This window comes from Lepidothrix coronata, unplaced genomic scaffold (assembly GCF_001604755.1).
Source record: "Lepidothrix coronata isolate B3197 unplaced genomic scaffold, Lepidothrix_coronata-1.0 Scaffold40, whole genome shotgun sequence".
NCBI lineage: Eukaryota > Metazoa > Chordata > Aves > Passeriformes > Pipridae > Lepidothrix > Lepidothrix coronata.
Window position 1 is genome coordinate 4,989,419 of NW_016690220.1, and position 20,533 is coordinate 5,009,951.

The 20,533-nt window shown below is 38.7% G+C and overlaps 1 long non-coding RNA gene across 1 annotated transcript; it reads right to left on the minus strand.

Annotated features, from left to right (window-relative positions):
* Positions 1–661: 661 nt before the first annotated feature.
* On the minus strand, positions 662–20,069 carry LOC108496448. Its single transcript, XR_001874467.1, has 4 exons — positions 20,027–20,069; positions 16,733–16,793; positions 7,149–7,280; positions 662–1,580 (listed from the first exon to the last, which is right to left on the minus strand). It is a non-coding gene; the product is annotated as an uncharacterized LOC108496448 (long non-coding RNA).
* Between the last annotated feature and the right edge of the window lie 464 nt (positions 20,070–20,533).

Consider the following 20,533-nt stretch of genomic DNA (forward strand, 5'->3'; position numbering starts at 1 on the left):
TCATGTTCCTTTGTACAAAAGGCTCTTGCACTTTATCCCTAGTATGGACCAAACAGGTTGATTTAGCTGAAGCATATCTTCCAGAAGGCAGCCAGAGAGGTGATGCCTGCTATTTCCTTTGACAGCTTTTATCAACAGTAAAAAAATATGTACCTGATTTCAATTTCTAGACATTGGCTTTGGGATATTTAGGATGTTCCACAGCACTCTCTAATTTCCTTTACCAGCCTCCTTATCATAATGTCTGGTCTACACTGTTTGCTGTAACCATTTTATCTACTTATCCATGGGGATTACGGTCCTTCTAATTGGACTGCAACTGAATTTGGGCAGAACTAAATAAGGCACATACCTTGACTGACAATATTATTTTAACAGCTTTTTATGTTATTCTTTATATGAATCAAATTTTGAAAATATAATGCAGATAACCCCAAATATAATTCATCAATTTATCCTCTCTGAAAAGCTTTGTGGGTTTGTTTTGATTGTTTTCATTTTGGTGGTTTGTTGGGTATTTTGTTTGGCTTTTTTTGTTCTGCTTCAGTGTGTCAGTTTGGACCTGGCTACCTGCCAAGTCCCTGAAAATCCACACTGAAAGCCCCCTCCCCTTATATGAAGGAAAGGGAAGAGGGGGGAAAAGGAACCAAAAGACCCAAAATAAACTGAACTGAAGCAGTACATATATATATCTAAACTTATATACAATTACAAAAAAAACCTATTTCCATATAAGAAAAAAAAAAAACCAACACCCCAAAACCAAAACAGAAAAACCGATATACGCAGATATACACAGCATATAGAGAGCTAGCAAACAAAAGAATCTTAACACTTCCCTTAAGAAAGCGGAACCGCGCCACCGCCGCCACCGCTGCCGCCGCCTCCCAAGGCCTACACTTTGACACCAGGAGCTCAGAGGGGCTACCTCTTCTCTCCAATCCCAACGGAAAAGGTCTGACCTCTAACTTCCTTCCCCCTTGCATTAATACTTTTGCTTACGTAAACAAATAGAATGGAATACTGGGATATGGCCACTTCCCTAGTTTCGACCTGGTTGCCAGGAAGGCCTAGACCAAACCACTATGTTGGGGTTGTCTTTTTTTTTTTTTTTGACCACCACTTTATGCTGGCCGGGCCATTCTTCTGCTTGTCTGTATTGAACCTAAATAGGTCTTTGATATCCAAGGAACCATCCTCTTCCATCTAAAAGATTACCTTGCCATAAAGAATTTCAAAATAGTTACCTACCACTGTCTGTAAATTCTTCAGTGTAGAAAAAACAATATTTTAATTTCTAAAAGTTCAACCAAGAACATTCTGTTAGGCTTAATGTCTTCACACCTACATATACACACAGAAGTGCAACATGCAAACATGCATGCACATACATATATGCTGTAATTTTATTTGTCTGTCAAACTGACATTTCCAGTAGGCTCTGCTAGCCTCATCCTAAGTCTTCCTTGCCTGCACAGGGAGTTGCATGGGTGGCCCAAGGCAGCTACACACTCAGAACAACCAGCTCCATATCTTCTTTCAGCAGCAGAGAGAATCTTGTCTCCATACTGCAGCAGGTTCTAAGAAAATGAGAAAGGAGTAAAAAATGATTGGGCAAAATCATTAAATCATTTGTCCGACTCTGAAAATAAGGCAGGAATGTTACAAAAAATGGATTGGGGCTTTTTTTTCCTGAGAATGAGCAAGTAATATAGTTTCGCTTTTCAATGAGAGCCGTACTATGATCACTGCCCAGACAGAATTATAAGTCAGAAAATATTTCTGTAAGCCATTTGGAGGTGTACAGTTATCCTTTTTATTTATACAGACGTTTTGTCATAGGGTGCTCCATTCTCTCATCAGCCCAGGGAGAGATTTTTTTTCAGTCTATCAAGCCAGAAGAGTCCTTTCCACAAGCTATGCAACAGGCTGGAAGACAAGCATCACTGATGAAGGCTAGTCTGCTTTGGTTGTCAGTGAAGTTTCAGTTTCACATCAACATCCCATTACGATATGTGCTAAACCTAACTTTTCGATTTTCACTGTGCTTCTAGATGCAAGATTTTTGATCTCTGGAGCGAGTACAGCTGAGCTTTTCAGGCACAGAAGGGTGAAATAGCACCTTTGCATATAGAAGTTGCTATTGATAAAAACTAAGATCCAATCAAATCCTTGAACTTGTGGTTACTGTGAAAGCTTCTTTGCTTCCGGCAGATATGACCCCCACATGGAGCAATTAGTCAATGACTGACAGAAAAATTGTCTTCAAGCTCCACATCAACATATATCCCAACACACACAAACGTATATTCTAGTTTTATTTTAAGATATAACTCAATGCACTGGAACAGGACATCTGTATTAGGATTTTGCACAAAGCTTTGCTACCAATTGCATATGAGAATTTCATATGAGTTGGCTAGTGGTTTTTTACAAATAAACTTTGACATTGACTAGTGATACGCAAATAGGATAATTTTAAGAGTAAAAAGAAACTGAACAGATAAACAAGTACAATTAAAAATAATAATGACATAAAAAAAATATCTGCTTGGCACATAAAGTTGGGTATGCCGCAGGATACAAAATATTAGCAGGGTACTAGAAGAAATCTCCTCAAGAGTTTTCCACATAAAAATAATAACTAAAAAAAATGCCTAGAGAAGAATATAAATATATATGGGAATGCTACAGAACAAAACCCAACGAGTGCATCTCTACTGATATTTATTCTCGCCATCAGAAACTGCTATGTCCATTTATAGCAGAATAGATATCACAGAAAGGACCAATGAGACCTAGGAGTTTCCAGGGCAAAAGATCTCTGCACTGAATTATCTTTCTCATCCCATTCTCCCCTTATGGTCTTAAAAATAACAGGATAGCAGTAATCATAATTCAATTTTCTTAAAAAGCTGATACTAAAAATAATGTCTATGCCACTAGCCTCAAAGAAGTTGCTGTCAAAAAGCAAGCTCAAGTATGGCACAGGAGATTCTTGGAGCATCTGAGAATGTGTGTGTGTATTATGTGTACATGTATATTTGTGTATACATATGATCCTGTGCTCAGGCATCTGATGGTACAGATTTCCAACCTGTTTTCACAAGACCTCTGTGAGTCAGATATTTTCCAATACAGTTTATGCAGGAACAAACTAAAATGCAGCAAGGCAGGGAAGTCACCTTCAAGGAGATAACAAGGTGCAGAGCTCTGAGTCTTGTGATTCCCACCCCCCTTCTATTAAAAGCAACAAGACAGACAAGAAAACTCCTCTAGAGAGGATTTTGTAGTGCTATGGTTTTTAACCTCTCCAGTCCTCTGGAGAAACTGCAGTTTGGGGTTAGGTTTTATAGAAGCCCACAGCACTCATGGAAACAGCCTAATGATGTTTGTTGTCAATAGATAGCCTGAGTCTGGGGATAATTCATTATTTTAGTTGCGGCTCCTCTGCTTGAGGAGGGCTAGTGGAAAAGATATTACCAACTTCACAGCAAATGTCTCTGTTCATTGGAAGTCCATTTCAAAAATTAGGCTTGTGATTATTCCCCTCTGTCTCAGATAGAGGGAGCTTTCCCTGGAGGGGACGCTAGATGGAAACTAGTTTGGAATCTCCCTCTGGAGAAGAGTGTGGTCTCCTTTCTGACCACAAGTTACCTTTTTCCTATGTACCTATCCTGCTGCTCCATGCCACTCAATTGCTCTAGCTGCCCCTTTTATTTACTGCTTGTCAGCTTTCCTGATTCCAGGTATCATTTCCTTGATAAATATTTATTATGCCCCATGATTTCTGTTCTCCATCTTACCAGCACAGTAAAAAGGCTTTTGTCCTGAGCTGCAGACACTATGGTAGCTTTCAAGTTCACTAGTTGCTTTACAAGAGATCATTTGTCTGCAGAGCTGGCCCTAAGGGTAGGCAAATTAAGTACCTGCCTGAGGAGCCAAATTTTGGACAAAGCGGTGGCTCACACAAGCTGCTGCACGCTGAGCACTTGCTGCCAGTGTTTCTGTCTGTATAAATTAATCACCATCGGGCATTGTGATTTCAGGAGGAGTCAAGACCCACAGGTTTTGAGCCTTGGTTAAAACCTTTTGAGCTTATTTCCCCCCAGGATGTAGAAAGCCTGATTTGGCCTGTAAGCACAGCAAGTATGGCCACATGCCATCGCAGGAAGCCCAAGCTGACAGGCCAGTTGCAGGCAGCCCAGGTAAAGGTTATAGCAAGACACCTATGGGACAAGTATGAAAGGGAGAGGAATTAAGCCTCTAACCCACAGGCTAGACCCCATTTATCTGATACGGAGGCACAAACAAAGGTGGGATTACGTGCACTGGCATTGAGAAACTGCAGCGGGATGCCCAGGTGGGATTCTCCGTCCTCTCTGAGAACAGTGGCAGTTCAATCTGCCTTGTTTCTGACCTGAACTACATCTGCTAACCCGCCACATTCCCAACTCCACGTGCTGACCTGAGGAGGTTTGATGAGAAGGACTGATTTCAAAAATAGATGGCCTGTGTGGCTGATTTATTTCTGCTAAAGCAGACTACCAGATCCTCTGAAGCTGTCTCAATTACCTCTATGTAAAGGCTGTTATTCTTCTCCTACAAGTAGTAGTCATGTTTGAGTGGCCCGATTTGTGCAGATTTGGCCTGCCTTGTCCACTTAAAAGACCATTAATCACCACTCCAGTTTATAAATCAAGGAGGCCAAGTCGCTGAGAGCAATTGAGAGGGTGAGGCTCCGCAGAAGTACTTAGCCAATTCCCAGACCCAGGCTTAGCATTTCTCTCTCCCTGCCTCTAGTCGTCAGACAATTCATCATCCTTCTCCCATTGAGGCAGAATGAGCCTGACAGAAAAATGCCTGAAAGCTAATCAATATGATCAACTTGAGGGGGAGAGAACATAAAATTTTTCTTTTTTGGTTTCTAAGTCTTTTAAATAAACCTATTCGCTTTAAGATTCGGTAGTTTGAATTTACGAAAGACAAAACCAAAAGACAAAGAAGTGCAAACCAACACCAAGATACAAGAACAGGGTAAAAAAACACTGCAGACACCTTTTTGCAGTAGCTATCCATGAAGCAGAATAAAAGTGTCAGGCAAGGAATAGGACTATTATGATTGTGGATTATCAGTTTTGGCTACTATAGTCACACAAGATAGCTTTTCTTTTACAGCAGTGTCAAGTGCAATTGGCAGGCCAGAAGTCACAAGGAGGCCTGCTCCTACTAAATAAACATCAGCTTGCACTGTGCTTGCATGTGGACTAATGAGGTTATGATAGAAAACTGATCTGCTCTGTAATAAGGCAGAGTAAGGCAACTTGAACAGGAGGTTTATATTCCTATTCTGTGATAAGTTGCTTTTACATATTTTGAGCACAGCCTTTTTTTGGAGAGAGAGAAAACATAAATCGTTCATTGTACAGAAGAAAGCATGAGTGACAACTGTAAGTGGAATAGACAGTTTCCATTACCCCCTCACAGTTACTGAAGAATAATTTGCAAAGGCTGGGTAAATTGTGTTTTAAGAAGTGTAATGACGTGTAATAATTTCCTGTCAGCATGTCAGTTACCAGCAAAGTGAGTTTGATAATTTTGGGATAGGAGATGGAAAGAACTGAGCATGAAGGGGAGGAAATACAGAGAGAAGAAATGGGAAGGTCTTTTAGCATTGCTGGCTTCAGAAACTAATGAAAACATAATTGTAAAAAACAAACAAACAAACAAACAAAACAGGTGGAGTGCTAGATAAAAGCAAGAGCTGTGCAGCAACCCGCCCAGATACTAATTCCCATTTGCTTTCCCATTAATCTTGCATAAAGATTCCAGGTCACAGGTCCAGCTACAGGGAGTATTAAGCAATTTAGTAGGATGGGAAATGGCTCAGAAATCAGAAAATAAATGATCAGGAAAATTTCCTTTTCTTGTCCTGCAAAAGGCATCTGTATCATAATGCATAAAAACATTTCTTCTCTCAGTCTCTCTGAGAAAGGGAAAAAGCCCCAAACAAATCTGGGGAAAGAAAAAAAAAAAAAAGAAAGAGTTGGGATGTATTTGACTGCCTGCTCTTGTCTTTGAAAATGCACAGTGCGGTAGAGATCAGTAAATGCCATGGCTTATAGATCAACCTAAGATGAATGAGCCAGTTATTTTCACACTGCTTCACTCCTTCTTCTCATTTTTATCTTAAAGACAGTATTGTCTGAGATTTATTATTTATTAATTTTGTTGTTTTATCATGCTGGCAATTCTGTCAGGAGCATAATATTTACTTTAATCCAGCCATGGTTGAATCAAATTTCCAGTCTCCGTTATACACATATGCACCTATAGGTAGTCTGCTGACCTCATGATGCTTATTACTGATTTACATTGCTGCAAAAGTAAAGCAAATTTGACCTTTGGCATGTAAATCTTACATTATCCAGCCCTCCTTCTTGACAGATGATAATTTTCCCTCTTCAGTACATACAGTTTTCCAGATCAATTTCCTAATCTTAAGCAGGATTGTTTCTACCGTTTCTTCATTTTTGGTGGTGGAAGAGGTGTGAGAGACCATTTTTCTTAGAGAAACTACTTTAGTATTGAATATACCAAGTGGCACCATTTTCCTAGCAGTCTATTTCACTTTTTACTCTTGTTTTAACAGTGGTCTTGCACAACTTCCACTACTCACTGAAATTTAAGCTTTTATAGCATAGAGTACTTCTGGCCTTAGTTACGCCTTAAAAAAAATTCTTCTCCACATCAAATGTTGAATTCACAGGTAAAAAAAGAAAGGTTATTCAGCTGGTTATCCAGCAAGGTAAACAAATCTTTTTTTTTAAGGTATGCCACTTTGTAAAACAGGTATTAAAATGCTCTGGGTTTGGTGGTTTTAGTTTGGGTTGTTTGGGTTTTTTTCTCCATAAAACATGCACAGCTTTTACCTGCAAATAGGTTTGAATGGAAATTTCACATAAATTTCTTTATTTTATTTTCTAATGTTTAAGAAGATCCAAGGGTAGTAATATCTTGGGGCTGAGTACAGAACCACTCAGCCTATTGCCGCATGCTGACTTAGAGAAAGAACCTGACGTATTTTAATTGTGTGACAGTGTATTTGTCACCACTAATTTTGAAACTGATTGCGTTGGAATACTCACGCTATGAATGCAAACACATGCCAGACAGCTGGAAGAGTGTGATAAGTCTTATTTGTCTTCAAGGTGTGCCACTGAAGTAGTCTCCTCAGACTGTGTCTTTCCTTTCCCTTCCTCATATTCAACAATAATCATCTGGGAAAAAAAAAAAAACAAAAACAGAGAAAGCTTTTTTTAAATAAAGGTTGAAAACAACATAGACACAAAATAATTAGCACTGTCCTAATGTTACACATCATAACAAATGAAAACATATTTCAAATGTGACAACACAATTTGCTCTCAAATCTTAGTTTCAATGACGAACAGCTCTTACATGAGGGTTTTTCTGTGAGGTTCTTCAAGAATCATAATTTCAGGTCAGATTCTACAGAATTCTAGCAATAACTCTTTGGTTACTCAACCCAAATGTCCTTTAAAATGTTACAATGCAAAGCTATATGTCCTGCTGTGAGGCATAAGACATGGAAGTTAAACCTCCAGAATGAGACATCATATTGCACTCAGGAACAATTCTGAGAAGCATGGTGGGATCTGGATTAAGAAGAAACCAAACATGAACTACCACCTAAATGTGATGGTAAACTGCATATAAATTGGTGGAGGGGGTGAGGGGGAGTGGTTTCTGTGTATGCACAAACAGAGGACACCTAAAGGAACCAGGAGTCTATTTTACTTCTGTAAAAAGCTTTAACAGTGCGGTGCTGAATCACTGCAAATTGGTTTCATGTACTTGCCTTTGAAAGGATGTGGAAGAAAACTGTGAGGTTACAGAAACTAGGAATAGAAATGATCCATATGCTGTATAAACTGCCATGTGGTAAAACATTAAAGGAAATCAAGTGATTTGGCTTATCAGAAGAAAGAAAGAAAAAAGATCAAGATGACTTAATTATAGCATAAGTATTGTGCAGTGAAGTGGCTTCTCATCTAGTAAAGAGAACATAAATAGAAGCAACAGCCATAAGCTGAAGAAGACATATAAATTCATATTAGCACTAAGGTATGCTTTTACAGTGACACTAACTACCAAGGGAAGTGGTAGATTCTCCACTACTTAATATATCCAAAGAATGGTCTGGAAGTCTGCCTGGAAGATATGCTTTCGTCAAACATAAATCACTAAGCTCAGGAAATAAATCTATATGACCTAATGGCTCTTTCTAGCCCTTAGATCCCAAGTATTTATAAAATATGGTATAGATTAAAATTTAACTAATAGCTTTGAGACTCTCTTTGGTTTCTGCTAAATTATTGTCTGTTTTTACATACTTAGTGGGTATCATGGCCTGTCTCTGTTTTCTCAAAGAGCCCGGGGTCAATTCAGAAGTATTTCTCTTTACTGTAGAGAATAATTCTAAAAGCAGCTAAAGCCATACGACTCACATATGCTCATAGTGGACTGAGGAGCAGTCCAGCAAAAAAGTACATGCTTCTTATTAGCTTGTCTCCCTAAGCTGCACAGAAAAAGAGTTTGAAGTCATGGTACGTGTTTTGAAGGTTATGTTCTTCCACAGTTCACAGAATTTATTTCAAACAAACACAAGAAAAGCTCCAAACATTATTTATAAGTCCTGATCTTCTTTAGCTAGAACTTGGCGAAAACTAATTCTTCAATATCCTTTTTGTTCTTTTACAGAGAGCTATCAATGGACCTCCCTTTAATCGATACAGAGCTAAAAAAAACCCCAATATTTAACTGTCTGAAGTTTCCACTGCTGTAATATGTAATCACGAATTAAAGGGTTTGAAAAACTTCACCTTCATGTCTCCAAAGTGGCCACCATTGCAAATTAGGCTAATAACATACATTATTAGATATTCTTAAAGTAAAACTAAGTATAAATGGGGTTTATAAAAATCATTATTTCAATTTAAAAGATATAATGCAATCAAAATACAAATCCAAATCACAGATATATGGAGAAACTAGCAAATTATTAGTGTTTCCTGCCATTCCTCAATTTCTCTCCTTTAAATATTGCTATTGTAAATGCTGTGGTTCTCATTACATTGTGACTCTAATTAGAATTTGCCATATCATAGGCACTCTTCAGATACCAAGGCAGGTGTTTGGAAGTGCATATTAATGATCATTGTGTTTCATATTGTTTTCATTTCTAAGAATATCTAAACAATGAAACTTTAAAGTGTTTTAACTTAAATGTGGTGGAAGTAATCACTGTTTGCAAAAGAGAGATCAAACCTGGACTAGGCTTACAAATCTTTCTTTCCCATAAAGATCACTTCTGCCACACATGGAAATAAGGAGCATGCAGTCTTGACAGATACCCTGATCCTTGCCTTTGTTATGGAGTGAGCTAGGACACATGGTGTGCACTGGTCTGTGAATTGCCCTGGACTGACAGGAAACTGAGCAGATGCTTGTCAGGGTTGTTACAGATTCTTTCACCCCCTCTTGGCGGCTTGAGGCATAATCATATTCCAAGCAAGGATGTCCTCCACCACAAAGAGGCTTCGAGTGAAGGAGGTTAAACACACTGAAGGAACTGCCTTGCCCCCCAGACATGGGGTAACCAGCAGTGGAGTTGTAGTTTTAGAACTCCAAACCCTTTGCTTTGAGGGTTTATACCTTTTCTCCAGCACCAGCATAATGTCTTCTACAGCTACAGCAATCTGAAATTTGCCATTTCTCTTTTGATGCACCTCAACTTGGACAAAAAGTCTGGGGCATGCAAGTCTGCCAGAAATATGGAGTGGCTGAGGTCTACTGTGCCTCTCTGAAGATATTTTGCTCTGGTACAGTCCTCAGTATGGTATCTCTCAATGTCATGTGGATCTTTACTCATCTTGAATTTTCTGGCTGTGGAAACACAACTGACAGGATTCACATGACCCTCACATCGATCTTAAAACTATTGAAATGGTGGACATCATGACTAGATATTCTACTGATTTTGTGGCACCCATTTTCTTTGTATCTTAGAGTTTCAAGAAGGGAATAGATCAACATCTTCAGAATAGATTGACCTCCAAAAAGTCAGGATTCCAGTTCATGCCATAGGGAATACCAAATGCTCTCTATACCCTCTCTAAATCACATAGCCATTTCAAACAATCAAGAATCTATAACAAGGTCCAAAACTCATGCATGGTCAAGGTGAAAGGTTAATTCAAGTGCTCAAATGAATCACACAGGACAGACCTCTGAGACAGATACACTTGACCCTGGACAGGAGGATTAGTGAAGTCTACTGAGCCATGACCATTCTGCATAAGGGTGATGACTACCCATATCAGAATCACAGAACAGCCAGAATTGGAAGGGACCTCTGGAGATCACTTCATCCCACCCCTCTGCTAAAGCACGTTCATGTAGAGCAGGTTGCACAGGATCACGTCCAGGCATATTTTAAATATAGCCAAAGACAGAGACTCAACAACCTTTCTGGACAGCTGCATGTTCTTTTGCCATGCCTTTAAGCAGTCTTAAAATCTAGGTAAATGTTCAGTTATACAAAGGCCAAATGTCATAAAATAAAATGCAGACAATTTTGGCCATATTGGTCTAGTGGAGGCTGTGTTTCCATGTGCAGCGCTCTTCCCTTCAGTGTGCTTTAACTAAAACCCCCCTTGCAGTAAACTATGGGGAAGTAGTAGAGCTAAAACCAACCTCTGCTCCCCAGAGGTGCCTGTGACACCATGGAGTGTGACAGTGAGACCTTAATGCCATTTAGCTTCACACAGTACCTCCTGCATCCTTGCCCATCTTCCTGAAGGAAATCTGCCCCAACACCAAAGTATGCAGTTACAGGCAAAACAGTGGGTTAGACTCACTGCTGGATATGTCCACATCAAAAAAAAGACATTTGAAAATCGTTTTAGCCTCCTCTAAAACTGCACACTATACTGTTAGCCGCGATTTTCTAACTGAGTGCCAGCATGGTGTGGTAGTGAGACTGCTCTGACCATTGCAGTATGTCTAAGGTGCAGTTACCTGCTCGTAGGTTCACCTCTCAGATGACTGCAAATTCAGAAACTTCTGGTCTCATTTAATAGTGTACAAGGTCAGTTCTGTTTAAGCTGCCCACAGCTGTGTTACTTCTGTTTTAAAGGCTCTGTGTAAAGCTTGGAATTTTACTTGGAATTTCAGGGACTATGCAAAAAGTATGATGAAGTCCTGAGCTGCAGGCACTTTGGCCAAGGTACAAGTATAGAAATGGTTTCTAAATGCAGTTAAAATTATGAAAGCTTTATTATTCATGATGACACTGATTATCTGCCTCCATACCTCATTGACAAATTCAGCCACTGCTTTCAGATGAGATATTGTACTTTGTCCACAGACAGCCCTAGAGGTAGTAATTAATTATTAAATACTGGTTGATGATAATTACATGATAACTTTATTGACCAAAATCAGAAAGGAATGTGTGATGTGTTCTAAATCGTCTCAATAAAATGACTCGTCTGAGAAAAGAGAATGTCTTAGCTCTTTTATAAACCATCTTTAGAAACCTCTTTGTCAAAAACACTAGCATCATGCTCTAAAAGCATAAAATGGGAGCACACATTTTAAGCCAAATGTTTTCCTTGTCAGCAATAAATGAAATCTAGATAATAAAGCAGAACAGTAATTCAAATTCAGTACCGAGGATCACATTCAAACTGCGTGTCCCTGCATAAATTCATATTTAAATTTAGTTTTGTATACTCTTATGACTTTCAATAGTCACCTTTTCAGAAACGATGTCTGACTACAGTCTTCAAAGTGAGTGGTCTCAAATGAGGCTTCCAAAAATCAGATAACATTTACCAATAAGAAAAGCCAAGCATCTTCCAGTATATTATTATTCCTTACAATTGCAGTCAATATTAATTTTAATACTACTGGTTAGTTTTCTGTAATTTTAGAAGAAAAAGTGTTTCATGAAGTACTACTAATACTACTTCTTTTCTGATTCTTTTTGGATATCAGTGCAATAATAGAATTTCCAAGTTCAAGGGGGAATGAAAAGAGAATTTAGGTGAAAAATAACAGGTTTGATAGCTGCATATTGCCTCTCTCAGAGTGCTGTCATTTATATATGTGGACTACTACTTGCACTTAAGAGTATTTTACATATATATAGATCCAAATAAAGAGACAGGACGTATGGCAGGAATAAAAATCAACAAAAGTAGAGGAATATTTGTGACAGAAGTAGAAGAAATGAGTTTTAGCATGAACATCAGAAATTAGACCTATAACAGGAAAACAAGGTGTCAGAACCCCAACAAAATGAAGCCCTAGCATTTTAACAAAACTTTAATCTTCTCAACATCCAAGGTGATAAAGTCTCCTGAAGAATGGGCCTAGAGACTGAAATTAGAATCACAGATAGATCCATGTAGATCTACAGCTTTGTAAAAGTAGATGCAAGTGACAATTAGAGGTATGGTTAAACAGTCTAGTCTGGTGCTTTCCCAAACCTTTGAAGTCAGTGTGGTTCAGTCCCTGTTCAACTACAGGAACCCAGTCATTCTCACTGCATAACTCTTACTCCATGCCCAAATTGGAACTGAGCACTAAACAACCAGGAGAAAACTCAATTGGGCTAAGAGGACACTTTGCAATGGGATACATGCCTTACAGAGGGTCTTAGGGCACACAGTGTCAGCTATGAGAGCTACTGAATCAACATAAACTGGTATCAATTGGTGGAAAATCAAGGACTCATGCGCACAGAATAATACTGTACTGTATCCCTCCTACATTCTGAAGGACCAGCTCCCCCAGGAGGGTGACACCTATGCAGACTTGCATAGCACTGCTGCTATGGCCTTCTCAAGCATATGCAGTAGAGGCAGGGATGGCAGAAATGACAAGCAGCTGGTAACAGAAGACGGCATATTGTCTCAAAGAAGGCTGTCAACACGGTTCCCCCATGGTTTCCAAATCTGAAGCCTCTCCATGTGGTCATATGCTATGTATGAAGCAGGGCACACTAGACAGATTTGTGGCTGAGTAAATGCAAGAGCATCTGAGCCCGGCCATGAGGACAACTGATACACCCTGAGGACACCTTTATGTAATGTCTGCCTTGAACACAATGACAAACAGCCTCCCAGTCCAGCTGGCCTAAAAGTCAGAAGTTACTCCTGACATGGACCACATCATTGTAAAGATATAACTTTGTCTTAATTTTTGATTGATAGCTCCAAGGACAAATGAAAGAAACTCAGCACCTCCTTCACTACCTGTTCTTTAAGAAGACATGAAAAAAATCACATGCCTTAACATAAGAGACATTGGAAGAAGGTTGTGGGGGATGCAGAATAAGAACTGTCTATTTTTATTCTGGAAGTGGGCCATCTATCCACTTTTCCAGGAAAGTAATGCTTACTACAAGTGTAATCACTGTAACTGAATCATTGTGTTGTCTGGATTTTTCTTTTCTCTCTTACTGCCTTGTTCAATACTCTGCCCTTGACAGTATATCTTTCCAAAGTCTGTTTCACTGAATAGTCTTTAGACAGTTCTGGTAGCTTTTAAATAGCAGATTGAAAGCCAAGTCAGATAACAGATAGAAATCATATATAATGGCAAGAGAACAGAATTAGTGGAAGCTTTATAACAAAAATGGTATTTAGAAGAGAAATGATTAATCAGTATTGGTTGAAATCTCCTGTAATGATGAATAATTCAATATATAACTGGTAAGAGTGTCACTAGTCTGTATCCCTATACATTTGGTTCATCTGAGAAAATCACTATGTAAATATAAAGAGCACAGAAGCACTCCAAGGCTTCTGTAACAATGGGAAATTCTTTATTTAAATAATGGAATTAACATCAGCCTGAAGCTTTCCTGTGAATTTCTGATGTAAAGCCGCCATTTGCATATCTGTGTGTATGATATAGATTATCACATATAAATAAAGATCTGCATAGCTCTCTGAATTTTTCCTGTACAGATCTATGAGTAAGTAATAAGGTACTGCCTATTCTGGATTTCTCTCGCTGTAAAGGAACATTAACTCCATAGCATACAAGAGTACTTTAAATACGTGGTGTGTAATATATGGGTGGGCGACAGTCTCTGCACAGTGCCCCTGGAGTGCAGTTGTGAGGGGGCAGCAACAGCCCAATCCAAACTGAGAGTTTGGCCCCAAAGATCTCCCTTCCCTGATTTCCTCTATCCCTGAAATTACCTGTTAGTACACTGTGGTGTGAGGAAGAGAACAGCAAGCAGTAACTCGGCAAAAGTTCATTTGCATGTATGGCAGCACATGAACCACCCAGAAAAGGCTGTAAATTAACCAACCACCGGCATCCCACCCCTCCTAGTGACTAACAATAAATGCCACTCTCCCATGCACCCTGCCTTATGTGAGGAGAGAAGAGAGCCATCACAGCTTGATAACTAGCTCCACCTCTGACAGGGGTCCTCCAAGGACAGGGGCTAGGTGCCCTTTTGCTCCTTTGGCATCATCTGACACATAAAGGACAAGTCAGGAAAACAGCCTCAAAGTACAGACTATGTAATCCTTGACCACACACTAGCAACCTACTTTGATCTTTTGACTGGAGTGGCAACATTACACTAGTGAGGAATTAACACTGAGGTGGAAGATAGAGATCTCCCAACATGTGGGAGACAGTCTTGATCATGAATTCACTCCTACCTAGGATTTAAACTGCTGGCAACAGCTGCATCCCCCCTAGTAATTCTCCCAGCTATTCATGTTCCCCTTTGTTTATGTGGTGCCTCACTCTACTCATCTAATCCTGCACTGATAGGGGAAGTCATTATACAAATGAGAGGATATAGCACAGAAGACAACATAATCTATCATTTCTTCCTATAACTATGAAGTTGTATGATATTCCTTCAGGTAGATCTGGAAAGAGAACCTTGGGGGCAGTAACACGTTCACTTTGCCCATCTTTGAAAAGAATCACAAGAAGTTTGACAATTGCAAAAAATTATGCGGCATCTTGGTGTCACTTTTCATACACTTGACTTGTTTCTCATCCATTGGTCTATGAACTGCCACCAGTTTAAAGGAAAACAACACATGAAACAATTGCCAAGAAGACAAATAATAATAGTTCCTAGATTCACACACATTTGATTTTAAGTGAAAAACAGAAGCAACATGACACAAGGTGGTTGGGTTTTTTTTCCAAATCCAACAGATTAAGCTGCTGCATTAAAAATGGTTGAGAGACATAGAGCTAAAACACAATCAGATCATGCTTGACATTGGCAGCTTGCTCATCTTTTGCTTTTGCAGTAATTGAGAAGTTCATATTTTCTCATCCTGAGTTCCTAATTTAAATTTTGTCTGCTAATCAAAAATGGTAAAGTGCTTCCTGGCTAAAACTAGAAATTTAGACAGCTTTTTTAGATGCTCTTTTTTAAAAGCATCTTGCTGCTTTTACATAAATACCAAGGAATCCATTGACTTTTCATTCATCAGCTACTCAAAGGTGATATTTCCCCATCACAACTCTTTCCTAGAACTGAAAAAGATGAGATCTGTTCTGAGAATAGCAAAGTTGAGGTATATGGGGTAAACCACTTTTTTTGCAGAAATTAGAATTCTAAAATAACTGAAGCATTTTCTATTGAAAAATTTTACAACTTTACGTGAATTTGAATTTTTATTAATATTTTGCAGTTACATATTCGGTGTTAGTACTTTGGCTAATAAAATAGTTTTTCAGAACAGAATGCAGTGTGTTTAAGACCTCAGTTATGAGTCTCGGGAACACAAAAGAACTAATTTTATGTTAGCTAGATAATAAGGTTTCCATTGAGAAGAAACTTCCTTGAGGAAAATAACTAAAGAAAAAACTTTTTTTCATAAAAATCTATAACAAAGACCCTTACAGAGGACAGTAAAAGCAGTTAAAGGCACCAGGACCACACAACACTTAAAGGAACTCAGGTATTGAGTGTGTGAACTATTACTGGAGACACATAGACTATGACACATAGACTATAACTTAAAGAAATTTGTAAGAATAAAAGATACAAAACATCCTTGCTTTTACAGATGTGGTAGACAACTGCAAACAGGAGTCACTGGCAAATTGTTAAAATCTCCAATGAAACCTAATAAAACTAGAGAAGGGTTTGATGCAGCTTTTGTAAGAAAGCCATGCCTTAAAGATCTGCTCGAAGCTTTTGAAGGTGCCAGCAATTATATGAATAAGCTTGAACTAAATGATACATATACTTGAATTTCTAAGCGTCACACCCAGAGTCCCCTACCACTGCCTTCTAAAGAAGGCAAGCTGTTTTGGAATAATATACAAAGCTAGAAAATAAAGAGTGTGAAAGGAAAGTTACCAGGGTGTGCCATGAGACTCTACAATGGCCTTTATGCCCTTCAGCATCTGCCAAAAAAAAATGTTGGAAAGAAGGAAAATGTGGAGACAACAAACTTTGCTGAGATGGAAAGTTATTTACAATAGTCAAAACTAACACTGTATAAAAAGCATTGCAGGGGAACATGCAACTTAATGACTGATCACATGACAGAATGTCAGTAGAGATGCAATGCCAACACAAGAAAACAGAGGTTATACACAAAAAGATATCCTTAACTATACAGTTTTGAACTATTATCCTTACCCCTTGCAAAGGGACTCGTTCACAGTTCACTGTTCTGTAGCAGGCAAACAAAGCAATAACGCTATCAGGAAGGAAAAGCAGTAAAAAAAATAAATTCATTATGCTACCATTATTTTTTTATTAGTTCATACCCTGAATACTTACGTGTCTCCAGTTGTCTTAGTTCGTAAACTGACCTTACCTCAAAACACTCCAAATAGTAAAGACAAAAAAAAAAAATGCAGAAAGAGGTAGAGTTATAAAGGGTATGGAATAATGCAAGGAAAGACAAACAAGACTAGGATTTTTGGCTTGCAAAATAAGCTGCTCAAGAAGGATGCAATAAAGATCTGTAAAATAATAAATGTTGTTGACAAGGTAAGTAGGGAACCATGTTTCATGTTTACTCCTGACAAAAGAACTAGGAATACAAAAAACAATTAACACTTTGAAAGCCTGAAACAAACCGGACATTTTTTTAATACAATGCACAACTAAATCCTGGAAGTTAATGGAAGATGAATTTATTAAACCCAAGACCTGTAACAGATGATTCTCTGGATGCAATACCTGGCTTATAAATACGTTAAACCTGTGAATGGTAGAAGATCACAGGTTAAGTCAAAAGGATTATCACTGTATGTTTTTCTTCTCCTTAATACAAGCTCCTTTCTTTTCCACTGTCCAAGAGAGGTTAGACAGATCTTTGGTTTGACCCAGACATTGTGGATCACTAAAAATGGCCAATAGCTTATACTGGGAACCACTCCACCCCTTTGCTCTTGCCTTGAACTTGGTGCTGGAGTTCATGTCGAACTGCTCACAGTGCTGCTGTTATCCACAAAAGCTACCTTGGAGCTTGTCAAAGTACATTGTAAAGGTCTTGCAGCTATGCCTTTGATTGCAATATAGAACTGCTATGGGGAAAAAGTGGATATGGGTTATGGGATTTCATCTCCTTTGCAGAACACTATGAAACCTTTTGGCCCCCTTCCCATGTGCCATTCCCCCCAACCAGCACCTTCTAATAAGAGCTACTGAAGAGAGAAGTGCATCTCACATAAACATAAAGTATACCAAAGATTTAATGAAACAAAATACCAACAGGGAGTGGTGGGGGTGATGGGTAGTGCTCAGGAGAGGGACAGAGACTATGAACAGCACACCAAAATCAACAACTGTGAATATATTTTTAAGAAAGTAGTTCAACTCTGTATTAAAACAACAGCAAATGACATCATTGGAAAAAAATGGCAGTTTCCCCTCCTTTCCCCAAAAATCTTAAAAGACCAAATGATATATGCATCTAAATGATGTTAAGGTTGGAGCACATCAAGGATTTTTTCATATATACTGGAAATTATTAATTCAGTTGTTTAATTACTGATGCAGTTTTCTTCAGAAGTATGAATAACTGCTAAAGTTTTCAAAAAAATTGATGTAATTTGTCTCCTTTTTGCCATGTATCTGGGTGACTGCTACACCCAGAGAGGTTCCAAGATGACAGCAAAAATATTTCAAGGATGAATATTTATACCTTTACCTATTTGTAGGAAGTAGGGACTCATAGCAATTCTTATTATACTTTTTTCTTCCCACAAATGCTTTTGCACACATTATTATGCACTAGCAAAATAAAAGACCTAACTGCTTCAGTTTTCATCTGAATACTACAGTCCATTTTGAAATACTAAAAAAAAGTTGAAAACACATTCAAACAAGAGTAAACAAGGAAAGTGGTGCAGTGAATTAAGGTGTCATGGTCCCTTATATTAGCACTACTCAAATGCACGGCTTTGCAGTACCTCATCTGGGCTGCCAGGCTGTGAATGCATCCATGCAGGATGGAGACACAGGAAGAAGCACTGGAATGAGCAACAGATGAAAACCAAAAGTTAAATGCTTACTTCCAGGGCTTTGTTTCTTGATAAAGTTGCTGAGAGGTCAGCCAAAAGAAATGAAAGAAAAGAAACAAGCAGCAAGCCAGAGGAGGTTTGTATTTGGTAAAGGGGAAACGTGTCAATACAAGAGTTTGGAGGTGACTGTGCAGAAGCAGAAGTGTAAGTGAAATAGCTTATTTTGATGTGACAGCATTTTTGGTAGATTTAAGGCAATAAGGTAAGTGTTGCTAGGAGGTTTCTAATAAGCAATTTAAAAAGTCTCAAGTGCCTGAACAAAAGCTGTGTAATGAAGGGCATCAAGGGGATTCAAAGATGTTAAACAGGAAGGAAAACAAGCACACTATATATAGGAACAAGTAATGAGAAGGGAGAACTAGAAGAAGAGGGAGCATTTGAACACAGCAGTGTTCACAGCTTTCTAGGTTACACTTTTTGTTACCCATAGCAGCAAACACAGACCAGAACAGAACAGAGTAATTCAAAAATTAAGGCAAAGGGGGAAAAAAGAGTGAGTATAGCTAGAAGAAAAGAGGGATTAGATATAGTAATTTTTTTTTATTTTGAAGCTTTGGGTACTGAGGTAGCCAGAAATTAGTTTTATCAAGGCTTGATATTGTTACTAAAAGTTGCCAGAACTACAAAGCTGACAAAAGTTAAGGATATGAACGTTGGGGTAGCAGCTGTAAACATCTTTACAGTGAGGTAAAATGGCATAATAATTAAACACTATCAGGAGTTTCTAGACTGCAGAGAGATAAATAATTCCATGCTAGAGGACAGAAATAGCCAGAGTACTAAATATTGTGATTAATGAGGCAAATATTTTTAACAGGTTTGAGTTAGTAATTGAAACCTTGCAAAAGAATGTACCCAAGAAACAAATTTATTTGAAGTCATCCTTGTTTCCTCTTCTAATTTTATGCAAGGACCGGAAATTATGCAGTTGTGCAATGTCGAATAAACATTTTTTTATATATTAACTAAGAGATAAAAAATGAAGAGGTTTTTCTGTCCGAAGTTTGTGAAGCAGCTGTTTACAGTGCATTCTGAGGTTGAGAGAGGTTTCCTGGGATAAATCAAAGCTGGTCTCATGCTATGTGGTATTTCCACTGTGTCCTTGATTATCTAAGAGCACAGCAAGTAATCAAGAGTATCTTTCCAGCTCAGCAGAAGCTATTTCCACTGACTTTCTCTGAAAAAGAGGCTTCACTTCAGCTGAAGTATTTGCAGTAGCTGGAAAAACTGAAGGCTTTCTATTTTCCCCTAGGGCCTATGCGGTTTGTGTCCATCAGTAACCTAGCACGTTATTAGCTACAGAAGTATTTACTGATTATGGGAACCTGCTTTTCTTCTTCCCCTCTATTTACAAAACACAGGATTTTATATCACTGTTCACAGATTGAATATACACTACCTTCACTACTAAAATCCTTTTGTAAACACACGCTTCTGTCAAGTGCCTGTGGGTGCAGCTACAAGCGCTGGAGGTGGCTGGCAGCTCTGCAGGAAGTTGGAGGCACCTGAGGAAAAGCAGCTCTTTGTGGTGGACTGGTGTTCTGCTTCTGGTGTTCTCCCTGTCCAGGCAACGCTTCCTCAGCTCAGACAGGGTGAGGCACCTCCTTGCCACCACCACACGCTGGTTTCACAAAGGGGCTTCTTCTTTTAGTCCTGAATTTCTCCTGCAGGATCAGACTAGCATAATTTGAAGACCTTCTCCTTCCAGTCATCCCTGTTTTGATACCTGTGCATGTATCTCCTCTGGTATCTTCTCTGTTGGAAGTGAAAAAGGCACCTAATGACAGATTACAAATGTCCAGAATTAACTGGATGTTAACCATTGTTAAGCATCCAACATTCAGCCTGGAAATGCCTAACCACTAGAAACACAGAGCAGTTGCAAAACATTCCCAGAAACCTGTTC